Source organism: Mauremys reevesii, linkage group 2 (genome assembly GCF_016161935.1).
Source record: "Mauremys reevesii isolate NIE-2019 linkage group 2, ASM1616193v1, whole genome shotgun sequence".
In the NCBI taxonomy this organism is placed as follows: Eukaryota; Metazoa; Chordata; order Testudines; family Geoemydidae; genus Mauremys; species Mauremys reevesii.
In genome coordinates this window covers 141,969,401-141,996,560 of record NC_052624.1, presented here as the reverse complement: position 1 = coordinate 141,996,560, position 27,160 = coordinate 141,969,401, and the positions used below count along the sequence as shown (strand labels likewise).

General features: G+C 41.9%; 1 long non-coding RNA gene across 1 annotated transcript in view; it reads right to left on the bottom strand.

Annotated features, from left to right (window-relative positions):
• Positions 1 to 23,760, bottom strand: part of LOC120398916 — a 70,222-nt gene extending 46,462 nt beyond the window's left edge. The window contains exon 1 of the long non-coding RNA XR_005594808.1: positions 23,718 to 23,760. This is a non-coding gene — a long non-coding RNA (uncharacterized LOC120398916). The remainder of the gene's footprint in view (positions 1 to 23,717) is intronic.
• Positions 23,761 to 27,160: the final 3,400 nt, after the last annotated feature.

The following is a 27,160-nucleotide window of genomic DNA, read 5'->3' as shown; positions in this document are numbered from 1 at the left end:
ACAGTCTCAAGTGATTGGAGGTGATGTGTCCCAGATAGGTGCTATAAAATGAGCTCCCCAGCTACTTGTGACTCGCAGACTGGTGGGCATGTACTATTTCGTGGTTATAATAGATGGCTGTGAGAGGATGAGCAAGGTCTATTGAACTCTTTTGGGCTAGGGAGGTCTGGGCCATTAAACTGCTGGAGGTTAGAGTTCCCCACAGTTTAGGTTAGGACCAGAACTATTACCTTTTTATTGTTTTACATTTCTTTTCTTTGTGTTGAAGAGAAGTACTGGGCCTCAAGGTAAGAGCTACAAAGTGAACTTGGCAGCTTGTTTCTTCTAGGCTAGTGGCAGGATCCATCAGCTTACACAGATACAAGATTTTTGTTTGATGCAAGTACCTTAATAGTATAGTGAGTGTCTGTATAGGTGGTGGTATGCTATTTCTACTACTAACAAGAAGTTAGTATTAGAAAAACAACAACAAAAAAACAACCATGAGACAAACTAAAATGCATCACTGGCAACAAAAAGTTAGAGAAACAAGAACAAAAAAAAAGACAGGAAAAAAGTAGTCTTCAGCTAGCATGTGTTACATATTTGGAGTAGTCCATTGAACTAGCACCAGCCCACCTCACATGTAAATGGTGAAGACTGAATATTTGGGGGAAAGCAGCTAGCAGGCAGCCATTAACATGCTGGGTTCTAAACCTTATGCCTTAGTGTTTAGAGTGACTACTCTAGAACCTGGAAGTGGAAAAAAACAGCAAAATGAAATGGATCAGGTAAGGGAAACAAAAGAAATGATTTGGCTACCAGCATGACTAAAACTACTCTGAAGGGAGAATTTGATGAATCACATGAGAGTAGCTAAATTAACATTTCTGGCATTGAGAGAATATACAGAAGACTATTAAAATAGAATTCCTAAACTCCTTAAACTTGTAGGAAAGGCTTAGTGATGTTTAAGGGATTATAATCTGGTGTTTAGCTGAAGACTCCTAACACTACAGTGTGACCACGTGATAGCTGTGGAAAATCCAGCTGTGATTAGTGGTGATGAAGATGTTAGTCTAGTCCCTGATTGTTATGCTTAAGAGTTCTAAGAATCCAATAGTGAAGGAGATGGTGGAATGCTGCCATCTGTGACTCCTTTCAAAAGAGATAATACAAACATAGGATATTGGAGTAATCCAATATTGAGACAGACCTGTACTGTATCTGTTAGACTGGCTGCTAGAGAAACTTTATTCTGTAGATTAGTCTCCAAATCCAACTTTATCAGAACTGAAATATGCAGGCCCAATTCAACCTTTGAAAAGCTTTTGTCTTTATGGCGAGACTAAAACTAGTGCTGCAGTGCTTCTCTGTAAGGAGTGTTTGTGTTCTAGGGAAGATGTATTTTCTTCTACAGGATCTCTTGGAGAACAGGATGTAACAGGCACTAGCACTTCAGTGGTAATTCGATAGCCCATATTCAGCAAGGAGATGTGTTTAATGTAAAGTATCAGAGGGGTAGCCGTGTTAGTCTGGATCTGTAAAAGCAACAAAGAATCCTGTGGCACCTTATAGACTAACAGACGTTCTGCAGCATGAGCTTTCGTGGGTGAATACCCACTTCTTCAGATGCAAGACATCTGAAGAAGTGGGTATTCACCCACGAAAGCTCATGCTGCAGAACGTCTGTTAGTCTATAAGGTGCCACAGGATTCTTTGTTGTTTAATGTAAGTGACTTGTTTGAGAGTGGGGAGGGGGTCTGCAATAAGATAAGTTCACAACCTATTTGGCAGCTTGCTTTGAGCAGTGATTATTTTTAGCTTTGCAGTAAAAGTGGGCTGATTGAGTATTGAAATGATTATTAAAAAAAAAAAAAAAAAAAACACAATGTGTAAATTAGCCAGGCCAGTGGCATTACCTGCAGACTTTTTCTTTTACATCCAGTAATTCATATGCTGTTAAGCCTGTCCAGAATCCCAGAATGTTTAGGTATTTCTTTAAAAGTAAGTACTATTACAACTTTTAAAAAACTAAGTATATGATTTTCTCTAGCGTTTCAAAGCACTATGCAAACATGAATGGTCAGATTTTGCCACCCTATGTTATTTTCAATACCTTACTCTGAAATCCGTGACAACTTGCAGGGTACTCAACAACTGAATGGACCAAATCCTGCAAGGTGCTATGTGCCTTCAGCTTTTAAAGTCAGTGGGAATTTAGATAAATCAGTACTTCCTGGAAGTGCTCAGTATGTTATAGGATTGAATCTAGTGTGAGCAAAGATGAGAATCTGGCTTGAGCAAATTTAGTAGGTGGGAAAGATGCCAGACTTATAGCAGTGTGGAACTGACATCTTTTCATAGTGCTTCCCTCAGTCTGTCTGGCCTGTTAGTCTTTCCAGAAGAAGGTTTGGGCATTTGACCTCCAAACTACTTTCCTCTCTAACTTCCATACCTGTTCAGGCATAAGCCTCTCTGCTGAAAGTGCTACTGAAATCTGGTTTTGATTAGATGTGATGGTACCTTGTTTTTACATAAGTGACACTGAGTTCAGAAATGCCAAAGATGTGATCTGAAAGTCATACGGAACTGGAATGAGATCAGCTGCAGTCTATTACTGTGACTTTGACCTTTCTTCAGGCCAAATTCTGTCCTGTGAGCCACATGCATTTACCACTAACACAAGCCCTCCACACAATTGAGAACAGAATTTTGATCCTATGTAGTTTTAATGTTTTATTACCAACCTGGTCAGGAAAACATTTGTTTCACTCATTAAAAATGCATAACTTTTGAGATTACCTCCTGGAATGGCTCAATGGGATTTATTGATGTCTAGGCGTTTGTTGTATTTTTCTATCAGCACAAACTTAAAACTAAATTATAGTTCAGAAAATCTATTAGCTACCACCAATAGTAAAAGATGTGTGATCATAAGGGCTCAGATGTGATTGTTACCTACTGGCTTATATAGGAACTGAGTGAAGTAACCCTGAGTGGTAGAGCACCCAAAGATGGGCATGACTTGTTCAGTGGCCTCACTGGCAGAGCAAAGAGAGGATATATGAGATATTAAATTGATATATATCCCACTTACTGACAGATTGTGCCTCTAAGTCACATGGCACAGAGACACCTCATTCTGGCAAGACCTCTGTTGGAATAAAGAAAATGTCTCTGCTGAACCATCCCTCAGGAAAGTACAGCAAACAGAGCACCCTGCAGCTGGTCGATTCTCTTGCTGGTCTAAAGGTGATTAACACATAGTCCTGCCTCCTTACACTTCTGAGCCCCTTTGTGGAGGCTGGGACTTACAGGGTTCGTGGGGAACCATCCATGTGCTAAGAGGTGTGCAAAGACTGCACATGTGTCTCACCCCATGCAGAGGTGAGTGAAGAAGTGTCCTTGCACTCACCCCACCCACACCTCACGTGCAACCATACAAGGGGCAGGCCAGGCACAACCTGGAATCTAAAGCAATAGCATACCTGAGCAAAATTAAACTTGAAAGCATGCCAAAATTGTCTGGTTACAAACTGCACCTTCAGGTCAGGTTCACTGAAAGGTTTGGCAAAGCTTTCAATAAACTTGTGACAACTTGCAGTTATATATATGACATTTGTGACTTTGTCCCAGTTTCTTGCACAACAGCAGGTGAAAACACAGTGTCTGTACCTGAGTTTTACTGTTAATTCTGATATTTGCCTGAACCTCAAATTCATAGTATAAATCAGAGTTAGCAAACTGAGTTGCATCAGGACCAAATGATAATATTGACTTGACCCTCAGTGAAGTAATCCCATAGTTCTCAACAGCTGTGGCCAACAGTAGTTTGTTCATCTTATTGCTGGAGATGAACATTTCCTAGGTCCAGATGCTTTTATTTTAGAAATAAGTTACAACAATATCTGCCTGTCCCAACAATGGGAAATGCTGCCATACATGAGGTCATGAAAACCTTTAACAGTTTTAGTTGTGAGGAGTTTTAGCGACACATCCCCCAGCAAGGGTTGACTGAACCCTCCAAGTAACATGCAATTCAACTGTCACACTAGATCTGTTCCAAATACTACTTACCCTTATTGTCATGTACTCCTTGTGCACAGTAGGTTTCAGAGCTGCTACTAGCAGGTTAGGCTTCTATCCAGATATGGACTGGCTACAGTTTCCATCACAGCTAGATACCACACATGGGTTCTCTTTCAGATTCCTAGCAGCGCACTAAACTTTAAAGTACGGCTGTTGCCAGTTCAGGTAAGATGTGTTACACATAGCACCACCTACTGGATGTACATTATAGTACAGTTTTAGCATTCCATCATGCTCAACTTCTAAATATTAAATTTTGTGGGGAATATCTGGGGGGGATTCATGGTTACACTGGCACTTTATGTTGACAGACTGTATAAAGTAGGTGCAAAGCATCCATATCACCCTCTACAATAACATCCCTAGCAAGTCCAGCTGCACCACCCCTTTTTCTGCCAAGTTCATTCCTACGTCTGGGCTATTGGCCCATTACATCACTGGGGATATGGGCCATTGCAGCTAATATGGAAATTAAGGCAGTCTTCAGGGCTGCCGTAACCTGTGGTTGATTGCAGACTGGCTCCTGGCACCCTGAGGAGAGCAGAGATACCCTAAGAGAGAATGGCTTGTATGGCTATGTTTTGAGCCAAAGCTGTGACTTCCGGCTCAAGAAGACATACCCACACACTCTTATTGAGCTAGCATAGCCACTGTGATGTGAGTAGCAGTATGAGCTCACCATCCTGAGGACAGTCCCTTCAGAGCAGCTAGGTATGTACTTAGAGTGGCTAGTGCCTCCTGACATGTATGCTGAATTGGCTATGCTTCTATTTTTAGTGTGCTAGCCTATGAAGGTATGTCTTTTTGAGCTGGAAATTACTCCTCCAGCTCCAAATATGGATATACCCTCAGTCACCAGCTCTGGGATGAGCACCTCCCTATCCTGAACTGATTTAACTTCAGAGTTTTCTGTCTTTCATCTCCTTTTCCAATTCTATGGTGCAATTTTGTTGCAAGTCCTGTTAGCCATTGCTATCATATCTGGCTTTCAAATCTTTTCCAATTCTATGGTGCAATTTTGTTGCAAGTCCTGTTAGCCATTCCTATCATATCTGGCTTTCAAATCTGCCCCTGCCTTACTAAATTCATTGATTTGAGGTAAAAATGAGGTCAATCTTTGCTTGAACTGAAATTATAATTTTGTTTTACACAGATTTCATCTCCCCCCACCTCTCAACAATTCACTAAAATTTTCAGATGCACTTCCTCCTTTATACATTTTTGGTGGGCTTTAATTAGTATCCGTCTTTAAAATTCTGCAATTTTCTGTAATTATCTGTCTTTTTAGTTTTAAGTTATTAAATTGCCCTATGAAAATGCTCTTTCAACAGCCATGAGCAATAAAGGTAACCCTGAGAATAACTAATCTCAAACTGCACAGTGAAAGGGTTCATTAATCACTGCAATGAAATTAACAGTGCATAGTTAAAATAAAACCATTCAGTTCATGGGCTGAGAGAACACAACAGTTAGAGACCTTTTAAATGCATCAGTTGGCTTTTCAGCAAATTCATTCCTTTAACTTTCAAAGGAATTAGATGGTTCAGTAAATTTCAACTTTAAACTCTTATTTACAAAAAGAAAATGATTTATTAAAAATCAAAGTTTATCTATGGTTATTCTTTAGGAACAGTGACTTGGAATTAGCAAATGATTCTAGGATGATTGAACAGCTTCGTCTCTTTGCAGCTGCAAGGGAAGTTGTGCAGTTGGTTTATTAGGCAACTTTGAATGACTGTCAACTCCACCTTATTTCTCTGATCTTAAGAGGTATTAAGTTCCCATTAACTAGCTTCATACATCTGTCTTGATTTTGAGAATACTGATAATAAAAACGAGATTGTAATGAGCTAGTGTGCACCTGTGCTGCTGCCCACTACTGGATACAATCATATTGGCTCAATTGTTTCACAATCCATGTAGTTTTGACTCTCAGGAGATTGTCGCCATCGTATTTTCCTCAGTATCATTGATTCCTAACAACTCTCACCTAGCCCTTGACTGCTAATAATGTTTTCTGCATATTAGGTCTCAGTCTTATTGTGGGAAATATTTTCAGAAATCTTACTAATTTACCACTTGTTATGAATTTAAAACATGTTCATACACACAAATTCATGTTTCAGCTACATTATCTAGTTATCTACTATCACTCCCTTTCCTCATTTCAGAAAGTAACCTTCACCAGCTACATCAGAAAATAGCTTTTGTAGTCATGTACACTCTTCATGCACTTTTAAGCCTATGTAAACACATATTCTCTTTAATGCTACTGTCCTCTTTCCTCATTCCTTCCTATTATTTTTTATGCTATCCTGTTCTTATATATTTGTACAGCACTGAGACCAGTGGGGTGCAAAATCCTGACTTGAAAGCTCAAGTTCTATCACAATACATTTTTTTAAATGTATTCCTATGTATTCAGATTAAATTGTTTTTGCATGATACTTTAACATTCATTTCTGTTCATCTTTTTAATTCTTTCTGTCGATCTTAGAGTCCTGTATTGTACCAGTAACTATAGTAGCTAAGGCCCCAATCCTGCAATCTATTATGCATGTGCTGTTTATTATTTATTTGTATTACCATAGCATAGAGGAGACTTAACTATACATGCATGAGTAGTCCCACTGAGTTCAACATGACTATTCAAGCATGTAAGGTTAAGCGTGTGCATAATGCATTGCAGTATTTGTTAAAGTACTTACATTTAAGATCACCATAGGGAAAAAAAAAAGATTTTAAAAGGGGAAGCTAATGCTGTCTTTCCTCTACACTCTTCACCAAGTGGCACAAGTTTTGCTTTTGCAAAACACTAAAGGATGCTTCAATAACAGTGAATTCAATATGTACACACTAATGTATATTATTACTAGTTATTTTAAAAAATAGACTTCTTTGACTAAAAATGCCTTAACAATGATAGTTAAAAATCAGAAATAAGAGAGGCAATACGACTATTAAATAGCCCAATGTAGTCATAGTGTGTGTTTAAACAGGAGGATAATTATTTTGATGCACCAACTTCCCCATACAGAAAAGCAAACTATACTATGCAAGAGCCTGAAACTAATTGGAAAAAACCTCTTATACATTTAGTTTTTCTGTTTGTTTTTTTTTTCTGTTAGATTGCAAAGATTGTTGATGAAACCAAGTGTATAAAACAACAGTAGTAAACTAAGGCAGTTTCACTTTTATTCTCATCAGTTTAGGGATTCACTAATGGTTCACGAGCAAATAAACTCCTTTCTCTTCTGTATTTTAATAACGTACTAATAATGTGTTGGTTTGTAATTTGAGGATGACAGTCATAACTGATTTTTGCAGAGTAGCAACCATTCCACGTCCTGCACAACGGCTCTTAAAAATCCAATTAAAAAAAAATCTTGAGCTATATTTGATTTTTTTTTAAATCTAATGATGATCAAATGATGTTTAAGCATAGAATTATTTTTTCCCCAGTAATCTTTCAGTGCTCATCAACAATAAATTTTTTACAGGAAAAAAATCACTATTTGAATTTGCAGTGGCTTTTAGTAGGAAAGAGTATCTCAGTTCACCAAATAGAGAGATAAATGGGGGAACAGCAGTTGATGCCGTTAATAGCTTTCCAAGCCCTACACCAAGACATTTTTAGGTTGAAAATGTCAAGACTGTAATACGGCATGTCTTTGACACAGAGTTAACTTCAGCATAACCTCCTCGTAAATCACTGTATACACATCTCCTATCAGCCTCATCATTTACTGAGGACCCATTGCACCCTTCTCTTCACTTTGTCTTGCTCTGCAGCACACTTAGGGGCATATATGTCTTTTCCCATAGAAAACTGCAGAAGGGAAGCATGATTTTTGTTAAATCTTTCCTTTTGGTCTGCCATATCGTTATCTTACGGGCTTATCTACACATGCACTGTTGTAGCACTTCAGTGAAGACACTACCTATGCCAGCGGGAGGAGTTCTCCCTTGGGCATGGGTATTCCATCTCCCTGAGAGGCAATAGCTGGGTTGACAAGAGAATCATGATGTTGCAGTTCATGATGTTGCCCTCTGGAAGGGCTAGAATCAGACAATCCCACTCTCCCCTTATCTTATCACAACTGACCTCTGCCCCCTGCTTCTCTCTCCATTGTGCAGATGGAGCAAGAGTTAGAGAGATATGGGTCACAAAGTGGTTTTGAGAGGGGTTTAACTGATGGGGCTTAGTCACTATTAGCTCTATATTACCACCTGCTACTATCAAAGACTCCACTCTCTCTCAGAACCGTGGAGGATGAGTAAGTCAGGGGAGCAGTACTTCGTGGTGCTTTAGGCATACATTTCAGAGAGTGAAATAGTCAACAGAAGAGCAGTTCACCCCTTGGCAGAAAAAGAGAGTGAACTCTCCTGCAAGAGACACCAAAGGAGTGGAATACAGACAGGAGAGTCTGATTCAAGTTTCTTCCTCTTTCCTCTTCCCATCTACGGAAGAGGTAGGATTTCACTGTCTGACTTTCAAGGTGTGAGGCTGGTAGTGGGGGCAGGAAATAGAGAATCTTTTATGCAGCCTCAGTGCATCTGTGTTCTAAAGCTGTCTCCCATGGAAGAGTCATTACACCATTTTTTGTTATAGTTCTTCTTTACTGTAGCTTCTGCACTGAATTAACCCATGGTAGAATCCTCCTCATACTCAATTTTATGTGCAACAAAGTGTAACAAAGCTGGTTCAGCAATCATTAAAATGTTACCACTATAATTATGTATAAATGCAAAGCTACATCATAACTCTTGATACTCTGCTCTCTTCACTGGCTACCTATAGAATACCTGATCACTGGCAGTCTTTCCATTCCTTCTTTGGAATACATCTTACTGTAAATATCTCAGAATTTCTCTGTATAGTGATTTCCCACAGTAACTTTGCTCCTTAGGAACTATGAAACTGCCAAATTCCAGTGTGAAGTGGTGAGAGTAGGACACAAGCACCAGGGATGAGACCTTGAAATGTACTCTGGGAGGACAGTAGAAGTAAACTTCTAACCTTCAGAACAACATAGAAAGCTTTTCCCACAACCCCACCTGAAAACAGTAAGGAGAAGGAGATGGAAGAGGAGCAAAAGGACATGAAGAAGAATGAGAGAAGACAGCGTAGTTTGAGAGGAGAGAAGAGTAAAAAGGGAATTAAAAATTCACAACCAAAAGCAAAGTGTTATCAGGCTGCTATGGGAGAAGTAGGGAGGAAACTGGGCCTCCAGCAACTTGTAGATTTAATTTTTAACTATTTGGGAGACACTCAGATATTATGGTAAGGGGTTGTCTTAAAAAAAATGTTTAGATGAAATAATCAGATTGTTTATGCAAATATATGGAGTCAGGCTGAGCTTCATGATAACTAATATTCCTTTCTTGGGAGTTTTTTTCTGGTTTTATCATTAGAACATAAGAAAGGCCATACTGGGTCGGACCAAAGTTCCATCTAGCCAAGTATCCTGTCTTCTGACAGTGGCCAATGCCAGGTGCCGCAGAGGGAATGATCAGAACAGTAATCATCATGCAATCCATCCTCTGTCATCTATTCCCAGCTTCTGGCAAACAGAGGGTAGGGACACCATCCCTGCCCATCCTGGCTAATAGCCATTGATGGACCTATCCTCCATGAATTTATCTAGTTCTTTTTTTAACCCTGTTATAGTCTTGGCCTCACTTACTAAATAGTTTAAAAGACAAAGTCCCCGAGTGTAGTTCATGCAGCAAGATGAAATTTTAGCCTGTTTGAAAGACTGTACCAGTTCAGGTATGTGAAAGTACATATTGTATACTAACTGAGAGAATATCATGGTTTTTTGTCCCATGACATAACAGGTATTGATCTTTGCCTCAGTCAATATTAGTCATTATCTTACAGTAAATACTGGCTCCCTCAATCAATACTTAACCTATCAACAGAAGTCAGTATCTGTATCAACCAGAGAGACTAATACTAGTACTTTGGAAAAACCCATATTGAATCAGAGTCAAATATCTATGTGTGGAGTTTCCAATGTATTTATGTTCTCTTAAAGGCATATTTAAAGACCAACTGCCTGTGTATTTCATTAATAAAATGCCTGCCTGTTGCTGGGTTGCTACACCTTGTTGTGCGGCGTCAGGCCATTAAGGGGAAAGGAGGTGGGACAGAGACAACTCACCCCCTTTTGGAGATTGTGGCCCCTCACGTTCAGGGCAGTGAGGCCTACCTGCTAGAGTCTGAGGCCAACCCTGCAATGGGGGACAGCAAGGCCTAGCAGCCCATGTCCTTGGTCTTAGGCAGTACCTCCAAACTTTTGCTGTCCTGGGTAGTGATGCCTAATATCTCAGGCAGTAGCCACACCCAATGGTAGGGGGGGGACACAGGCCCATCTTACTCCACCAGATCCTGACCCATGGCCCTATGAAACCAGTAGTCCTGGGTTCAGGTTCCAACCTCCACAAACACGTTTCCTTTGCCACATCCTACCTGTCATGCCAACTGCACCCATTCCTCCAGGGGCAGTGACTGAATGTCTGTCTTCCTCTGTTTCTGCCATCAACTGGGGGCAGTCTGCAGCTCCGGCAGCTTCCTGGCAGGAGCATGCAGCATGTGTCCACTCTCCTCCTCTGTCATCCCAGACTGAGCTGCTTCCTTTTATATCCTGGCTCCAGCTGGAGCATGCCCAACAAGAGTGAGGGGCATAGCCTTCTGAGCCCTCAGTGAGTGGTTAACCCTTGCTGGGCTAGTGGGGGGGATTGATACACCCTGTCAGTGTCCATTGATACAATAAGCAAATATACAAAAATACCTATTTACTTGATGTTGAAAATGCATAGTAGCTACAGCACCTTAAAAGTGCATGCGAGTTACTGAACTGGATTTTACTGCCATTTAACTGTCTATCGATGTCTCAAGTAAAAACGGGGCAGAGGGGTGAGAAATAAAGTATCTTAAAGACCAAGAAGCAGCATGACACTATGTAACATATATGGGCCTCATCCTATACTTTATTTTTTGAAGGTTAAAGGCACCTGTCGCAGGGTGCAGCTCTTATTGCCAGACTGATGCCTCCTCCTGGTTGTGCTGGACATTAGCTCGAGGCTAACACCCCTGTCCACAGTCTGCACATTGACACTGTCTCTGCTCCCTTTTATAGCTCCTCTCTCAGCTCCCAGGATCACAGCGTCCTCTGCTCGATTCAGCCCTCCAGCTAGGTAGTCATCTGTGTGAGGTGAGGTATCTAACAGTCCATCCACTTCCCCAGTGGAAGTAGGGGGGACCCGAGCCTGTCCACTACTCCAGGCCCCAACAGGGACGTTGTAAATAGCAGCTTCCTGCTGCTCCTCTGCAACCTCTGTCAATGTTGCTCTATTTCCCTGCGCCACTTCTCCATGGCCTCAGCTCCTTCTTTACCCATATCTAAGGGCCTCAGATGTTCCTCCCAGGAGCAAGCCTCTGCTCTGTCCAAGGTGCTTCTCTCATCCCTCCAGAGATGCAGTCCTTATTCCCTCAGCTTCCCACAGCAACTGAACCTGCTCTGCCCTGCAGCTCTTTTTATATGAGCCTCCTGAGCTCTGATTGGGAGCCTTGCAGCCCCTTTCCTATTGGATGCTTCCCATGGAGCTTCCCAGGGCTCTATTAATCCCTTCTCTACCTGTGCGGGGTGGAAGCCCTATCATACACCTATCTGAAACATTAGGTGGTTCTGACATAATTATAAAAAAACCAAATAACTAGCGACTAATCCCCCAGCTGCTAATAATACTTGACCATATAAAAAATTCTCTCAAAAATCTCAGTCTGCACACAGACTTGGCAAAAGCCAGACTAGGAGATGAGCCTTGAGGCATGCCCTGAAGTGCAAGAGACCTGAGCTATGTCAGAGCAGGAAGAAGCTGGAGACCTTTATAAAAACAGATGGTGATTTGTTATTTTTAACCCTCAGTAAGCTTACACAGAAGAGATTTATTTCTACATAGTGAGGACTGTTGGCGGTGCTGTTTAATTCTCTGCTTTCTCACAGTCTGGAGCTGCAGAACATTACCAACATTTTGAACCTTCATATACGATAGTGTGTTGCCATACTTGGTTAGATACACTTTCCTCTCAGAGCTGGCAGAACAGTAAAGAATTGATCTGTGAATAAAAGTACCAAGCTCAATTTGAAAAGACATCATATTCTTTGTGTGGTTTTTGTTCTTGCTGTTCCCTTTGACCCGGTCTTTCTCAGCTCACCCACCTTGCAGTCACTTCACTGACTCCTTATCAACCTGCACGTGAGTTTCAACTGTGTCATTCTTGTCTTTAAAGCCTTATACTATACCATGTGCATCTCTCCCCGCATCTCTAATCTAAGCTCCTTTTGCACTACTCTCATTCTCTGCTCTGGCAGTGACAGCAGTCTTTATGCTCCCTTTGTCTTTGTTCTTTCACAGGTGTCTCCATGCCTTTTTCTGTTTCCACTTACTCTTAGTTGCTCAGCCTGAACCTGCTGACTAACCCACCTCCCTTGCCACAATCAGATCAATTACCTTAAATGGATTTGCACATAGGAAAATGAGTGGAACTTAGTAAATAATTGTGAGGATGATATATAAGCAGGAATAGACCCTACCTCACATTATCCCAACCCTGCAGTTGTCATCACCAGGTGGCACTGAAGGTAAAAGGCATCACCTAACTCTAGCTAGGTAGGTTTCACTAGCAATGCCCAGTGAGTGATTGAGGTGTCTCCTCTAATACCTGGTTGCTAAGAGTCTAGTGAGGGCTCACTAGCACTTTACTAAAGATGATGGAGCATCTCTGTCTCTGAACTCAGTCTAGTGGCCAGTATAGTATGGAGACTCTTAGGGGAAACATGATGTCCTTGCCTCTACAGAGCTCTATTGGGTATCGTGGGAAAGGGACCAAGCCTACCTTGCACAGATTGTCAAAGTGCCCTGGTAGGAATGATCAGTCAGCACTCTTCAGACTTGGAGAAAGTGGTCTGAGAGGAGAGGAGTTGGCCTTTTGGGCCTACTAAAGCTAAGAAGTTTTAAGTAGGAGGACTGAGATTTTTTGGGGGGTAGGGGCAGCTGCTGGAAGTGGCAGAAAGAGCACAACTTGGTCAGAGGAAGGCATTTGTGGATTCTCTAACTGTGGGCTTGATTTTGCCACCCCTACTAAGTAACTGATATGAATGAGACTACTTATTGAGTGAGGAATATTTATTCAGTGGAAAGATGGCAGAATCAGGGTCTGTGTGAAAATCTTTTCCCATGGTTTGTGGAACATCTGCTGGTGTGCTACAGTGACAGTAACTTTTCAATCCTCAGTCCTAGTTGCTTAAAGATTGAAAGGAAACAATACACTTCTGATCTTCAGATGAAGATACTTTGATTTTTTGTGGTTTATAAAATCTCAGTCCTTTCCAAGAGCCACATTTCTATTTAACAAGCAGTGCTTTGTTATTAAAACATCCTGTTAAAATAAATAGATCTATTTCTGAGTCAGAAATTGGAAACAATCTAAAACTCTGGACTCAGTAATTAGTAATATTTTTATTCCACTAGAATTTAAAAATCCCTTTTGGTAAGGGAAGTAGGGACAGAAAAGGAAGCAAAATAAAGTCTGAACATTGAGCTGAGTGCATCCCAGTTTCAGTGAACTGCAGAAGGCGTGGGGCCCAGCAGAAGAAAGCAGGAAAATGACTACCAGTGCCTCAAAGAAATCAGCTGTGCACAGATCCTGCCAACTACGCCACTCTCATGGGTTGGATCACAGAAACCTCCTTGGGAGCTGCCACCCGAAGTGTCAAGACTACTTCTACCCCTGCCTTCCCTGCCAGCTCGGGACTCCAGCACCCTGCCTTGCTGAGCCAGACACTCCTGTCTGCTCCAACAAAGACACAGGGTCTGAATTACTTGCCCCAAAGCTGCAGGTTTACCTGAAAGCAGCTAACAGAAGTGTTCCAGACTTTAACACTCAGATGCCCAACTCCCAGTGAGGTCTAAACCCAAATAAATCTGTTTTACCCTGTATAAAGCTTATGCAGGGTAAACTCATAAATTGTTCACCCTCTATAACATTGATAGAGAGATATGCACAGTTGCTTGCTCCCCCAGGTATTAATACATACTCTGAGTTAATCAATAAGTAAAAAGTGATTTTATTAAATACAGAAAGTAGGATTTAAGTGGTTCCAAGTAGTAACAGATGGAACAAAGTAAATCACCAAGCAAAATAAAATGAAATGTGCAAATCTATGTCTAATCAAACTGAATACAGATAAGAGCCTCACCAGTTCCAGAATGCTTCCTTTTACGGACTAATCTCCTTTTAGCCTGGGTCCAGCAATCACTCACACCCCTTGCAGTCACTGCCCTTTTTTCCAGTTTCTTCCAAGTATCTTTTGGGGTGGAGATGCTCTCTCTTTAGCCAGCTCAAGACCAAATGGAGGAGTTTCCCAGGGGTTTAAATAGACTTTGTCTTGTAGGTGGAGATCCCCTCCTCACTCCTATGCAAACTCCAGCTCCAAGATGGAGGTTAGGAGTCACCTGAGAAAGTCACATGTCCATGCATGACTCTCAGTTTTTACAGGTAGCGTTCATTAAGAACATAAGAACGGCCGTACCGGGTCAGACCAAAGGTCCATCTAGCCCAGTATCTGTCTACTGACAGTGGCCAATCCCAGGTGCCCCAGAGGGAGTGAACCTAACAGGCAACGATCAAGTGATCTCTCTCCTGCCATCCATCTCCATCCTCTGACGAACAGAGGCTAGGGACACCATTCTTACCCATCCTAGCTAATAGCCATTTATGGATTTAGCCACCATGAATTTATCCAGTCCCCTTTTAAACATTGTTATTATCCTAGCCTTCACAACCTCCTCAGGTAAGGAGTTCCACAAGTTGACTGCGCTGCGTGAAGAAGAACTTCCTTTTATTTGTTTTAAACCTGCTGCCTATTAATTTCATTTGGTGACCCCTAGTTCTTGTATTATGGGAATAAGTAAATAACTTTTCCTTATCCACTTTCTCCACACCACTCATGATTTTATATACCTCTATCATATCCCCCCTTAGTCTTCTCTTTTCCAAGCTGAAGAGTCCTAGCCTCTTTAATCTTGAACATCCTCAAGTAGACTTCTTATGTGGATTGGAGCTTTCCAAGATCCATTGTCCTCTAAGTGTTTCTTGATTAGGTACTTAATTTCAACATTCCTTTCTCCAGGAACTGACCAAATCCTCTACTAATGTTATTTAGAAATCAAGCCAGTACACAGCCAACATTCATAACTTCAAATACAAAAATGATACATGCATACAAATAGGATTAATACATTCAGTAGATCATAACCTTTACAGAGGTACATTACATTGCATATGTAGCATAAAACACATTCTAAGCATATTTCCATAAAGCCTTATGGGATGGCATTATGGGATGGCATCACTTGGACACTGTCCATGGCAGAGGCAGTACATCTAAAATTCATCTTTTCTGGACAGGGCATCTGCTACCCAGTTCTCCTTTTCTTTAATATGCATAATCTCCATGTCAAATTCCTGTAGGACCAGGCTCCAGTGTAGCATTTTGGAGTTTGTGCCCTTAGTCTGGTGAAGCCAAAGGTGAATGGTCAGTTAGAATTCTGAACCTCCTATTAAAGAGGTAAGGCCTTAGTTGTTTGATGGCCCACACGACGGCATAGCACTCCTTCTCTATGACACAGAGCAATTCTGTTCAGCAGGGGACAGCTTTTTGCTTAGGAAGGCAATGGGATGCTTCTTACTGTCTTCCCTTGTCTGCATCAGCACAGCGGCCAACCCTGTGTCTGATGCATCAGTACACAATTCAAAAGGCTTATCGAAGTCAGGGCTGGCCAACTGTCACACCATTAACCAACTTAATTTTAAAATCTTTCATTGATTTTCAAATCAACAAAAGTCCTAATAAGTAAACAATGTTTCCATAGCAGCCCAAGCCCTTGCAAGACTAGTTGCCATCCTCAGTACATTTTTCAGGGTAAATTTAAAATCCCCTAAAAATATGTTTACAACTGAAGCACTGACACAACCTTAACTATAACGGTGCAAACGGCACCCGTTCTAATACAAAAATAAAGAAAATCAACATGCAACTCGATAAAGCAGAAAAGTAAGTGAAAAGCATATATCTGGACTTGCAGCCCTGAGGGGATATCTTAACTGTTGAGTACTGCCAAAGTGCACTATTTTTCTTGAGATTTATTCTGCGTAAAAGAGACTGAAGTCATTTTCTTGTTTTCAACAATATTAGTCAATTTCTACTCATAGCACAGCACATTAGCCTGTCAAGAAAAATCATCACCTAGCAGCTCCAAAAATGTTTATAACATTCTTTTATGGTCTTCTACTAATGGATGCATATCATCAAGACAAACCATTTTGTTGTAATTTTTTGCACTGAACAACAATATTGCTGAGTTAATATGAGATTTTCCATTTTATGAGCAGTATAGAAATTTACATATAAAGTGGGCTTGGACCCAAAAGAAAAAAAAAAGAGTAAAGTGCCACATCATTAAGTTAAGGAATAGCAGTCCAGACCCATTAGTTTAAAATTCTGCTCCTGTTCTTTAGGTAAGCTCTTTCTGCATGCTATCATATTTCCTCACAGAGGAAAAAAGACTAAGAGGCTGTAAGGGCCGATTATTTCGGAATGAGTTTTTCTAAGCAATTGTTTTTGTTTTCTTAAGTGTTCTCAACTCCTTTTGGTTTCGACCTTAAGTGGATCACAGTTCCATGGTAATGTGAATAACAGATGCATTAGCTTGCCTGTGCATAGCCAGTCCTAGACCTGTGAGACGTGTGCAATTGCACAGAACACTATCTCAAACCCATATAAATTGAACCTTTCCATGCAACCAGGGTTGTAATTTGCTGCATGTGACATCAGAGGACAGACCACAGAGAAAACCACTTGTGTAAGGAACTTTATTTTACTACTTCTGGGCATAGAAGGTGCTATTATGCTATTGCCTGGCCATCACACAGTTGGTGACTCCTCTTCTGTGTACACTGCCTCCTGGCTTCTCCATTCCTATTTTCTCACATTTGAAAAGCACGGGAAAAGTAGAACCAGGAGGCAGCAAATAAAGAAAAGGAGTTTGCTGTTTAATGCTTCAGTGAAGAGGAAAGCTAGGTGGAGAAAAATATGGAAGGGGAGAATAGAAAATGGGAGATATAAAAATAGGTATGTTATTAGCATGAACGTGAATGAATCATCTTATGAAAGGGTGTAAAAATTCTATGGGGTTGACTGTGCTAGTATCTGTTAAGTCTCTGAACATGCCCAACACAATTGAGAGGTTTCCCGAAACTTGAGCAGATTGCCTGAAATGAGTACTCAGGAATTAATGAATTCCAGGCTGTGCCCTATTCCTGACTGCTCAACATACATTACAGTGGCATAATTTTTATCAGACAAAAGATGGAGAAATTGTTTCCTTCAGGTCCACTGGACTGGCAAAGGAATTTCACAGAAAAAAAAAGGGTATCCATTTAAGCAACTGTTTAAAATCTTTTTCATTGTCAAGGAAATCTAAGGAAAAGAACCTAAATTGTGAACAGTGACATTTCTCCATGTTGTCAGAGCTTTATAGGTAGGGTGACCATACATCCCATGGCCGTGACTGTCCCTTTTTTAAGCCCTGTCGCGGTTGTTCCGACTTTTCTTTTTTCCCCAAAAGCGGGCATTTGTCCCGTTTGCTCTTGCTGACTTGATCAGTTGGAAAGAGCAAATGGGACAAATGCCAACTTTTGTCATAAAAAGGGTGGTGCGGTACAGAAAGGGCAAGCAGAGATGCCCCCCTCCTCCCCCGACACACACACACAGAGGGACAGGCAGAGCTGGGGGGTGGGAAGCAGCATTCCAGCATGTGGTGGCCAGATTCCAGCAATGGGTGACAGCCTCCTGAGGGGGCCCCCCATAGGGTTCCAGCAATGAGCTACAGCCTTGCCTGAGGGGAGGGGTGGTGCAGGATTCCAGCGATGTGCAATAGCCCAGTGCAGTGGGTGGGAGGGGGCTCTGGCAGTCGGCTGGGGGTATCCGATTTTAATTTGGGAAATATGGTCACCCTATTTATAGACATCTAATGCTTTTAAATAGAAGGAGGAGGAAGATAAAAAAGGACTTGGCAAAATATATGTATTCATTTGACAGGTACTGTAACCACAGAATATCAGCTTACAAGACAGCGTTAAACCAATATTTTTAAACTTTGGTGTCTATAGTCAAGCATCTAAATGAAATTGATCTGATTTCCAGACTGCTGAGCAACTGAACTTCCCAGACACTTCACTGGAAAGAGGTGGTGATCAGTCCAGAATTGAAGCACATATTTTAAATTGACTATGGGCCTGATTCCCTGATTTAGGTACCACTGCAATCCACAAAAACCCCATTCAGCTGCTGTCTACTCCTGTAGGTGCCTAAACTCAGTCAGCACTTACATTTTTGTGGTAAAAGAGCTTTAGGCACCTAAGTTTCTACTGTGGGCATGCACATTTTTGCCTGAAACAGGTATCTGCTCAGCGCAGTCCTCATACCAGGATGAAGATTGGCTTGGCTCCACCTATCTCCCCTGCAGGGCCCAATGTGGTACGCATGCTCAGAGGCCATCTAACTACCGTATTTATCGGCGTATAACACGCACTTTTTCCCCCTGAAAATAGGGGGCAAATGATGTGTGCGTGTTATACGCCGATATAACCTTAACAGGGCCGGCTCTAGGATTTCTGCCGCCCCAGGCAGAAAAGCGCCGCCCCAGCGGCGCGAGCGCGCCTAGCCTGCCCCACTCCCGAGCAGCGCGGCCCTAGCCCCAGCGGCCCGAGCCCCGCCCTCTCCCAGCGGCGGGGCCTGAGCCCAGGCCCGGCCTGCGCGAGCCCCACCTCCCGAGCGGCCCGGCCCGAGCTCCTTAGCCCCGCGCCTCCCGAGCGGCCCGAGACCCCGTCCCGTCCCCGAGCGGCCCTAACCCGCGGAGCACCGCCCTAGCCCCGCCCCCTCCCGGCGGCGCGGCCGGCCCGGCCCGAGCCCCGAGCGGCCTTAGTCCCCGACCCCTCCCGAGCGGCCCGAGATCCCGTCCCCCTCCCCCGAGCGGCCCTAGCCCCTGCCCCCTCCCGAGCGGCGTGGCCCGACCCGGCCCGAGCCCCGTCCCCTCCCGGCGGCCCGGCCCGAGCCCCCTCCCGCGAGCAGCGCGGCCGCCCGCTGCCCCCTCCCAAGGCGCCGCCCCAAGCACCTGCTTGGTAGGCTGGTGCCTGGAGCCGGCCCTGAACCTTAAGAAGCTTCAAAGTCCTTTATTTGAAATTTAAGTTTTTTTCCTGAAATTTCCCCCTTAAAATGAAGGTGCGTGTTATACGCCTGTGCGTGTTATACGCCGATAAATACGGTACACACAAAAGAACCTGGGGCGGGGGAAGAAGGCATCTCTTATAATCGTTATCCCAAGGGTTAGGGTACTCACTCAGGATATGGGGGACTCCAGAGCAGTTACCTTCTCTGTCGTACTTCCACTTCCCAAGTGAGTGCTCTAATCATGGGGTTATAGAGTGATTCTCATGCTGTCTTTGTACCAATTAATATTCAGTTAAAGTGCAATGGCTTCAGTGAGTAAGATTGGGATGCACATAATAATATCCCATTGACCTATGGTTGGGGCACTCACCTGTTTAAATTGCTTCTCCTCAGTCAGATGAGGAACATGAACTGGGGTCTCCCACATCCTGGCGGAGTACCCTAGCCACTGCACAAAAAGCTATCATGAAGACTGCCACCATCTCCTCCCCTGTATTTTTGCATGGGGTTAGGCAGATGCCTAACATATTCTTGCAAGAAATGACTTAGGGACTTAAGCCTCCTGACCCTAGGAGATCCCATGTAAGTGTCCTAACCACTGGGCTAAAGTCAGTGGTTCTCAAACTTTTGTATTGGTGACCCCTTCACACAGCAAGTTTCTGAGTGTGACCCTGCCCTGCTTATAAATTAAAAACACTTTTTAAAAAACTATTAAACATTATAAATCCTGGAGGCAAAGTAGGTTTGGGGATGGTGACTGACAGCTCACGAACCCCACATAATAGCCACATAATAGCCAAGATCCCCTGAGGGGCCATGACCCCCAGTTTGAGAATCCCTGTTATAAGTGGACTGACAAATCTGCATGTGGTTTATTGGCTCAAAAATGACTCCAGGATAGGGGCTCCCAGCAGTGGACTGGAAGCAGAAATGGGTGCTTAACTTTATGAGAGTGGCAGAGTTTAGAAGACATACTTCTCATTGGGATATTCCATTGGCTAATTTAGGCAACTCTCCATCTAGGGTGCTGGTATTTGTGGATCTCTTATTCTTGGGAGCCTACATATCTAACTCAGGCTTTGTGGATCCCAGTGATTTTGAAGGTGCCTGAAAGTTAGGATCTAGGCTTATAGCCTCTGCCAAAGTGAAAATCAGGTCTTGGATGAGTCTGAAGCTTTAGAGTGTAGTTGTGAAAAACTAAGGGTAGAAAGTGTAGAGAAGAGATATGAGGCCATTGCTTGAGAGGCATTGTCAATTTGATGTTGAAGTCTTTTAGCACACTAAGTCTTGGGAATAGTTAGCACTGTATCAGATAGCATCTTAGTCAGCAACTCTAGTAAATTTTTGCTTTCTGAAAGTCTAGCAACTAGGAGAATGTACATGTTGGACACGTTTCTGGATTCACATAGTGTTGGCAGAAAGTGAATTATGTTAAAATATTTGACAAAATATACTGATGGCCAGACAAACAGAAATAGGCATGCAAATAGTTTAAAAAACACTGACCATCAAACCACCAATTTAAAATATTATTGTTTAATTAAGCCACACACACACATATATGTGTATGTGTGTGTGTGTGGCTTTATATATATATATAGAGAGAGAGAGAGAGAGAGAGAGAGAGAATGGAAATAAAAGCAGCAAAGAGTCCTGTGGCACCTTATAGACTAACAGACGTTTTGGAGCATGAGCTTTCGTGGGTGAATACCCACTTTGTCGGATGCATGTGAGTATGGAAATAGTTATACTTGACATTTTAAATGGCTTTAAAAAGTGTTTCAAATTCTATTTACCAGTTAAAAGTATTTTCTTAAAAGAATTAAATTGTCTAAAATGCTGGGATGTAAGTATAGGTTTCAAGTTACAAGCATCACAGTGACTATACAAAAAAGAAATAATGTTAGTACTGGATTGATTGAGCTAATGTCTATGTTAATCCTTTGAACATGCCCAACATAAATTAGATATCTCAGGAAGCTGAAGCATTCTAAGTCTGAATGTACTGATCTCTGTTACCATTTTCCAATTAGCTCTACTTTGTATGTGTCACACCAAAAATTTGGTGGGGGGGAGGAAAGAATTTTTGTTTTGTTTTCCTTTGTTTGAATGTCATGAAAGTTGTCAGTGCTCTTGAAAAAATTCATTTGGAAATGATCTTGTTTAGTTTTGATGGGAAACATCTCACATTCTTTAATTTTGAAATAGCTCTCTCCCCTCTTTGTCCACTAGGAATTTTTTTTTAAACTGAGAGAGAATGGCCTTTTTCTTCAAAAGTTCAGAACAAAGTTCATTTTTTGTCCAAATGTCTAATGTTTACATTTCACTGCAAATTTTTGATGAAAATGATTTGTTTCTGACAATGTTTGTCTAAACTCCTTTTTTCTATGTAAAATTTTTTTAACCATCTCCTATAAAAATGTCTTCTCTTCATCCAGCCTGACTTCTGAGTGATTACTAAACATGATAGAAGAGAGTAGTGGTTCTGACATCAGAAGCAAGATATGGGAGAGCCAGACAAGAACATAAAGGAGCAATGGACAAACAGATGTGGGGGAAATGAGGGCAGAACAGCAAAGAATGGAAAACACCATATTAAGGGAACAGGGAGAGAGAGAGAGGGGAATATGATGGCTTGAGGGGAAATAATTACAGAGACCAGGGGCGGAGGGAAGTAGAATAAATTGTAAAAGAAAAAAAAATCTTAAACTAATTAGTGGTGTAATAAAAAGGAGAAATGGAAAAGACAGGAAAGTGAGAGAATAAATAAAAATAGAGAGTACATACTAGCTGAAAGAAAAGGGAAGGAAACGTAAAAGAAGGGGGAGAATGAGAACGCAAGATGGAAAGTGAAAAGTAAGAATCTGGAAAAAGTAAAGAGAAATGAGAAAAGATTTAGGATAGTGAACTGTATTGATTTGTTTCTCTTCCTGTATTTCTTGTATTTTCCTGAGAGATGCCCCAGAGCTGTGGAAGCAGAGAGAAAGTGGATGAGAAATGATTCTGCACTGAAGACTTCAGTTTTAGAGCTGGCCATACACTTTTTAAAACAGTGGCAAGTTTTCCCCTATTTGTCAAGCCCTGACATAACATTGTATCCATTTCTCCAGCTATAAAATGAAGTAAACAATGATTTACTAAGGTACTTAGGGGGTGCATTATAGTAACTAACATTTGTTCAGAACTTCAAAAAACCACCTTGTTTTAATGCTAGATATAATGAATTTTGTGCTAAAGCAAATGAAGGCTAACAATATGGACTTGCACCAGATGTAGTACAGGCAGGATTTGCAAAAAGCTTCTGCTAATACACCTCACTTTTAACCTACAGTTTACTTATTATTCCAATCCTGTATCTCTCTGAAGCAGGCATAGCCAGACATGCCAAATTGTGTAGCATACAGAAACAATGACTAGAATGAGACAGGCAAAGGTTTCATTTCCACTTGAGAGAGAAGGCAGGAGTCCAATCTCCATGGGTGAAAGAACTCAACTTCTATTAACCCTTTAGCTATTTGAACTAATAATCTGGTTCAATGGAGCATTGATTTAAATTAGATTGTGAACTTTTGGAGAGTAGCCTTGCATCCAAATCTCTCACTAATTGTAAATCAGTAGACAATAGCATCTTTACTATGATATATTAATCTCTATTTGGTTATGATCAAATAGACAAGCTGGATGAGAGAAAGGAACAAAGATTGTTAGTACGTCCTCTTAACTCTCTTTATCTTTAATAAAATTATTGAAAAAATTCTATAGCAAACTTTCACAAAAAAATTAAAAAAATCATTGTCATCTAAATTGTCTGTGGAAAATTTTGATTTCTTGGATGCAATTTGAATAACAATTGGCCATAAGATAAAATATTTCCATTTAGAAATACTGCCAAGGAAATTCATGGTAGTTGTAGTTAAGAATCATCATGCCTTTATTCTCCTCCATAAGCCCATTTCCCAGTTGGACTACATTTCCCATCATGGACTGTGGTTTCCCATCTTGGAGAGTGGAGGTAGTGAATCATGGGGACTTCCTAGCTGCTGTGCATCATGGGATATGTAGTTCATCCAGGGAGCCCAGTCCAGAGCAGTGAAAAGACACACTGAGCTATGACCTAAGGTTCCATAAGCCAACACAGCAACATATAAAACCAAAATATTTCACTTTCAGGCATTTGTTCTTTCAATAAAAATGGAAGCTTTCTATGGAAAACACATACTTTTGCAAGAAGTTCTTAGTAAGACAAAAACCCAATTATCCATTTGGAAAACAAGTATTAATGGAAATTTATTGTCTAACCCTTATCCCTCTAGAATTTTCCCAGAGTGCAAAAGAAGAACATACCATTTTCTCACAGGATGAGTTACCCCTTTGAGGACAACCCTGTATACAGCTCCACCCTCTTCCAAAATCAGGTACTTTAAAGATAGAAAGGAATTGAAGAGAGTAGAACTGTCAGGTGATTACAATGATTATGGGAGGGTAGGTCTAGTCAATAACTGCTTGTGGAAAGAAAGATGGTATAGGGATTAGGTGTAATGTTTTTGTTTCTCCTGGAGAAGGACAGTTCAAGAGTTGACATAAAATACCTCACGGAAGATGAGATGTTTTGGGCTTGAAATTGAGAGAAACTAGAAGAGATTTCTAGAGGTATTATTTGTGGGTCTCTACCAAAGCACTGTGGAAGAATCCCAGCAATAAAAGATTACTTGTGAGCCCTGCATCAAAGGGTAAAAGTTAAACTGTTGATAAAGATTTAAACCTGTGGAGAGGAGGAGAAAAAGTGTGGGGTTGGGGGCCTGGTCTGTGCCCTGACCTTGAAGGACTATACGGAAGATGGAATGAAGTGCACATCCTTGTGTTCAAGGGGAACGTTAACAGCTGATTAGAGTTGTCTCCAGGAGTGGCAAGAACTAGACTCAATCAGATAATTAAGGTGAAGAACTAAGCTGAGGAGGGCAATAGATTGCTCGAAGAAGATTATTCTCATTTGTCTGGAGGACTAAGTCAATTCACTAGCCAGAAGAACCCTGCAGATTACAAAGGGAAACAGTCGGTGGATGCATTTTGAATGTGCACAAGGTAAGCTGCTGTTACACACTTCACTTTGCTTCACCATAAAACATTCAGTTATGCCCTTGGGCTTTGTGGCTCTGCTAGGGAGTAAGAAGAAATAAGCCCTATTGCCCCTACACTCTCCTTCAGGACCATGTTAATCTTGTTCAGGTTGACTGAATTGTGGGGATGCAGGGAAAATAAAATACTAGTACTGTAAGACTGATGCTTTTTCCTGGAAGGAAAAGGGGGACAGTAGGTGGAGTTATGGCTTGCCCTGAGAAGGGGTGAAATAAGTTACTCCTCACACCCATGGGGTCCTCCTCTGAGGCACCATTACTTCCTGGCATTCCTTTGTGGCTAGCACAGCTATGTATTACTTTTTACTCTATGCTGATCCCAATGGTTCAATGAAAACTTAAATCACCCAAAAATATATATGTTGTTTACCACTTGCAGGGAATTACTGAGTGCTGTGGTATGCTAATTCCTTGTAGGTGTGTGGGTGCAAGTTCCATGTATCATAAACTGAGGGGCAAGCACTGTAGGTGCTCCAGGCACTAGGCAAAGGCTTCATCCCTCCTCAGGTCCCACTTAGGATTTGATTGTCTGAATAAATAACAGGATTATTTTATTAAGGCTGGGGGAACATTAAAAAGAGCAAATAAAGGGTACACAATGACTTCAACCAGCCTTAACTTAGGTCTGAGGTGCAGGTCAGTTAAGGGGTATTAAATGTAATTGGGCCCATTGGGCTTCTTTCTATTGTCCTGCCATTCACATATGCCATTCCCCTATTCCATTTGCTTGGAAGTTGCTTCTCTGTATTCTTCTACTGCTGGTTTCCTGTCAAGCAACACGCTGCTTCAATGCCTGGCTCTCAGCTTTTCAATCCTACCATTTAGTCTGCCTGTTAAATTGCCTACTCTTTAGATGCAAGTCCAGGGTAACTGCCTCTAGCATTTCAACTACCAGGAACTCTAGCCTTTCAACTGACCAATAACTTTCCAGTGCAAAGGAAAAAAGCATTTCACTAAATAGTCAGCACACTAGACCAAGCCCCCAAAGCCTTTCAGTTTTTTTCTGACTGAAGGGTAATGAAGCTGAACTCTGATAGAGGTGGAACAGAATTCCATAGCCATGATATGATAAACTGTCAAGGAGATGGGGGAGGGGGGAGAGAAAAAATGTCCAACCCCTTAGAGATGGTAGCATTAACAAGAAACAGCTGCAGGAATCTTGACTATTGCAGAATTAGAATAGGGTATGGTCCAATTAGCTACTAAGCCTTAGCAAAACCTGCTGGTAGAGGGAGGGATGTGATGCACTATATAATACAGGCTCAACTCATGCTGCTGATATGGTGGTAAGTGAGGGGTGTTTTAAAGACAGCACCAGATTGGAAAAGAAATTATTGAATTTGAGATGGTTTGGGTAAAGACAGGGTTATTCTTCTCTTTAAAAACTCTGTCTTTCTCCTCTCAGGAAAGCCTAGAGTGTGTATGTCAGACACACAAGGTGTGATCCATGAAGCAACTTTAGTGCTTAGCTGTGGAGTTTAGGCACCTAAGTCCCCTTGTGCAGCTCTGCTGTGATCCATGTGGCTGACTGCTAACTCTATTGGTGCCTAAACTGACTTGGTGCCACTTTTCCCCTGTAAAAGTTCCCTAGGCACCTAAGTTTTAGACCCTGGGGCATGTGCACTGCTCCCCTACTTGGATGCCTATCTCCCACCTAAGCTACAGAGCAATTAATGAATAAGGGGAAGATAGGAGCTTGTCCAGCTCAGTCACATGTGGGATTCTCTCTGATAGGCAGTTTCTGAGCATGCTGACTGGATCAGATCCCATTCGAAATCTGCCCATCTTATCACTTTTAGTCCAATGGTTAAAATGCTCAGCTGGGGAGTGGGAGACCTAGGTTCAATACACCCCTCTTCTAGAGGGGGAGAAATTATTTGAATAGGAGAACTCCCAGGTGGGTGCCCTAATGGCCGGATTACAGAATTATCTTCACTCTGTCTCTGGCCATTTAAATATTTATCTGGATCAGAAACAGAGTGAATGGAAATAATTGGGGAACTCCACTGGGAAGTGGGAGATCCCAGGGTCCAATCCCCCTGCTTCAACTACACTTCCATTATTTATCCACAGTGGAACAGCTGAGATGGAGGGACCCCCAAATCAGAATATGCCTTAGGAGAGTGCTCGAACCACTAAGCTCAGAAAGAGGATTTGAAGCAGGGTCTCCCTTTTCTCCCTCTGGCAGAGAAGGAGGAATTGAATCTGGATCTCCTGCATCACTAACAAGTGCTCTAACCATTGAGTTAGTGGGTTTTTTGGCTTTTAAAAAAGTGGGAATACTAATCTAAACTCCCTGTTCCTCAAAAGAGAAGTGGGTAACCTGTGTTTACCCTCTGCTACGCTGCTGGGCTAAATGTTACAAGGTGGGCTGCTCCTGGCTGCCTTGTATGGAGCGAGGCAGGCACCTAACTTATTTTCACAAGAAGCAGCATAGACACCTAAGCTGCCTAACTCTAGGCAGTGGGTTCCTGTTTGTGGAGGGCTAAGATTTAAAAAATAAATAAATAGGCACCTCCTTGCACTGCAGCCCAGTGCATCTAATTCTGAAAGAGAGGGGAGGGGTAAGGATATGCCAATGGGAGATGCCAATCAGAGGGGTGAGCTTAGGTGGCTCCCTGTCTAGTGTGCTGGCTTTTGTGGATAACCTTC